This window comes from Epinephelus lanceolatus, chromosome 10 (genome assembly GCF_041903045.1).
Source record: "Epinephelus lanceolatus isolate andai-2023 chromosome 10, ASM4190304v1, whole genome shotgun sequence".
NCBI classification, from domain to species: Eukaryota; Metazoa; Chordata; class Actinopteri; order Perciformes; family Serranidae; genus Epinephelus; species Epinephelus lanceolatus.
The window spans coordinates 27,855,252-27,859,242 of NC_135743.1; positions in this window are offsets into that span (position 1 = coordinate 27,855,252).

Below are 3,991 nucleotides of genomic sequence, written 5' to 3' on the forward strand. Positions count from 1 at the left end.
ACGGAGATAGCAAGGTGCTTAATTTGATGTAGTATACAACATCAGCAGGACTTTGTACTGTCTGCTGCAGTCACCGCAGCCTCACTGTTACTGTTATGTAACCGTGAGCAATTTATTGCTAATACAGTAGATGTGAAAGTTGATTACAGGAAAATGGTTGTCTGCTAAACGCAGGTGATACAAGAAACTTGGACGCAATTGGAAGCAAGGACTTCAGGGTGAACCACGGCCAAAATAACAAACAGAACCTACTAATCTTTCCCCCGAGTGCTGCCTTGGCCCCTCAAGCAAATGAAGCAAACAAAATTACAGTGCTAGGACTGACTCCCTAAACTAAACAAAAACAAGAGAAAAAATGTTTCAACAAAAATAGCAATTCACCCCTACAGCTTCATGAAAAGTTATCTAAAGTGCAATGCTATTAACATTATTTATACAAGCGCGGTTAGCACAGAGCTGGGCTAGTGGGAAGCTAACACACATACTGAAAGACTAAACAGCAAACAATAAAGCTGGGGCCGTATTCACAAAGCTTTACTCAGAAAAAAAAAATAAAAAAATAAAAAGTTATTCACAGAGTATCTTAGACCTTAAATTTAAGGTCTAAGATGCTCTGTGAATAACTTTTATCTTAACAAGGACCTAGTCTTAACTTTAAGGTGAAATTCTGAGTAAATGTCACAATTCTAAAAAAAATTCTAAGAATTTTGTCACTAGGAGCCTTAAATTTAAGGTCTAAGATGCTCTGTGCATAACTTTTATCACAGAGGAGCTCTATAAAGAGCTCCTAAGGTGAAAAACTGTTAGGAGCAGGGAGGAGGACTTTTAAGAGACTTAAGAGTTTCTTAATCAGAGCAGAAAATGGTGGAAACACAAATGACGGTAAGTAAATAAAATGCTACAGATGAGATTGTGCAGGGATAATGTTTGTAGTTGATTCTCATTTGGGATATGCAAAACAACGCTATAACGCCAGAAATAAAATGGTACTAAGAAAAACTGGAAAAATGCAACAGTGCAGCAGTGATGACTTTTGTCTGTCTCAACCTTAGATCAGCAGAGTGATCACGCTAACAATGATAACACTTTCAATCTCATATTGTGATGCAGTTCATTTCATTTCCACTGGGTGTCCACACCTTGCAGGCTCACAAAGGAGCATGTCTTTGACAACCAATCACATCTGTTAAAACAAAGCATCACACCTAGCAACAGGGTCATCCACACCCCCTCAGTAAGATAAAAGTCTCTGTCCTTTCCTTAATCAGAGTTGCTCTGAGCACTTTCCTAAATCACTCCTAAGCTAGGACTCCTTACTTAAAGTTTTTAGGCTATGTTAGGAGCTCTCTTGGAGTAACAGAGATTACAATGGATGTTAAATAGGACAAGCCACTAGCTTCGCCAGTCCGGAGCAGCAATGTCACACCACACTCCCCAAGCATAGCCAATCCACAGCAGCGATGTCACGGATCAGCGCCGGCATGTGCACCTGGAGGAAAACAAAAATCCTCACCAGAAACGAGAGCTCTCAAGCTCCTAAAACATCACTGCTGCCACACACAACAAAAGATATACAATGAAAACTACGGCTGTCCCTAACAGTTACACACACTCTGTCTGTCTGTTCATCTGTCTGTCACTTTCACTCTCACTCTCTTGCACACAGTCCAGCACCAAAATAAGGCACCATAATCTGCTCTGTGATTTAGACCAGTAGGAACTGGATGTATATTGGAGCGGGGTTTCAGTAGCCATCCTGACTAATTTTCCTCCGTGTCCTTAGGAAACAGGTTGTAATCTGACGACAGGTGTCACACAGGTGTCTGTTACACAAACTTATTTTTTAGTTGTTTTTTTTTTTACTGTGCATCTGTGCTTACAAAGATGTGGTTAGGGTCTCAAAAATATTAGAGTTATTGTAAATACACTGTGGTTAAGGTAGACTTAAAGTAGATAAGGTCAGGACACTAAAACTAAGTTGTGGCCCCGATACATGCAAATAGACAAAAAGACATCGAAATGAAAAAAACATCATCAATTTCAGAGCTTACGTGCAAAATAATGAAACACACCGCAAATATAGAAAATACAACCAAAGGACACATACGCTCAGTTGCCATTCTGTTAGCTACAGCTATGGCTAAAACTAATGCAGTCTAATACAACAGTTCTGCGATACCTCCATGCAACCTATGTTCAGGTTTTGTTGAAAGTGTTTTAGACAGGTGTTGATTCAACATGATCCTTTTGAACACAGGCGTTTCTATGATTTTGTCCACACCTTTCGTATCATTGAGGGCGGGCCAAATAAAACAAACATCCGTCCCTACAGTTCACTACAGTTAAACACCACCATAAACTACATCCTCTAATGGGATCAATATTTGCAGTTTGATTTTCAAATGCAGACCGAGCAACATCCAGTCAGTAATTGCTCATTTATCCTTAAACTAATTCAGAGTTGTAGCATTTATCAATCTTCAGTTTGTTTCAATCAATCAATCAATCAATTTTATTTATAAAGCCCAATATCACAAATCACAATTTGCCTCACAGGGCTTTACAGCATACAACATCCCTCTGTCCTTTGGACCCTCACAGCGGATAAGGAAAAACTCCCCAAAAAAACCCTTTAACGGGGGAAAAAAAACGCTAGAAACCTCAGGAAGAGCAGCTGAGGAGGGATCCCTCTTCCAGGATGGACAGACGTGCAATAGATGTCGTACTGAACAGATCAGCATAATAAATTAACAGGAATCCGTATGACACAATGAGACAGAAAGAGAGACAGAGAGAGAGAGAGAGAGAGAGAGAGAGAGAGAGAGAGAGAGAGAGAGAGAGAGAGATGCAGGTAGTGACAGTAGCTTACAACAACATTAATGAAAGTAATAATATTATTGTTATAGTTCTGGCTACTGTGGTACAATATGTTGAAAGTATATATTAGTATCTGGCAGTATACATGTGTGACAATAATCATATGTGTATAATAACAGTAGAAGTATGACTAATGACTAATGATGGCAGCAGCAGCAGGAGGCATCTGGCAGGACCACGGCAGCAGCACAACCACACACGTCACGCTGTCCAGGCACCGCTGCGATATGAGTTAACCTGAGAGACAGTGGAGCACAAAGGCCCCAGAGAAGAAGCCGAGTTAGTGACATCCAGAATGGCTGAGTTAGCAAGATGCAGTAATAGAATACGAGAGAGAGAGAGAGAGAAGGAGAGAAGGTGCCCGGTGTATTATAGGGGGGTCCTCCGGCAGACTAGGCCTAAGTCAGCCTAACTAGGGGCTGGTACAGGGCAAGCCTGAGCCAGCCCTAACTATAAGCTTTATCAAAGAGGAAAGTCTTAAGTCTAGTCTTAAATGTGGAGACGGTGTCTGCCTCCCGGACCGTAACAGGAAGATGATTCCACAGGAGAGGAGCCTGATAGCTGAAGGCTCTGGCTCCTGATCTACTTTTGGAGACTTTAGGGACCACGAGTAACCCTGCGTTCTCAGAGCGCAGTGTTCTGGTGGGATAATAAGGCACTATGAGCTCTCTAAGATATGACGGAGCTTGACCATTTAGAGCTTTATAAGTTTCGTCACATATACGTATCTCTTATCAAACTCCTTGCACCAGAGTTCATGCACTATATTTAGTTGTGCATTGTCTCAACTACCTGTCACATATGTCAACCATTATTTGAGCAAAGGGTGTGCCCTCTGGAAAAAGACACCATGAACAACAGTATCATATGATGAGACAGGCACATTGGGCATTAAAGCGGATACAAAAACAACACTTGTTTGAATAGACTGACAATTAGAGTGATAAACAGTTGCCTGTCATGCCTGCCACCTGCACAGTGACATAAAAGTAATTGCTCTCCAGGCACACATGTAGATCGCAGCTGCTTCTAGGGAGTCAGAGAGCTTCCAGGTAGGTCCTTGGTGGAATTACTGATCGTTCATCTTTTATTCTCTAATAATTTTTTGTCACTA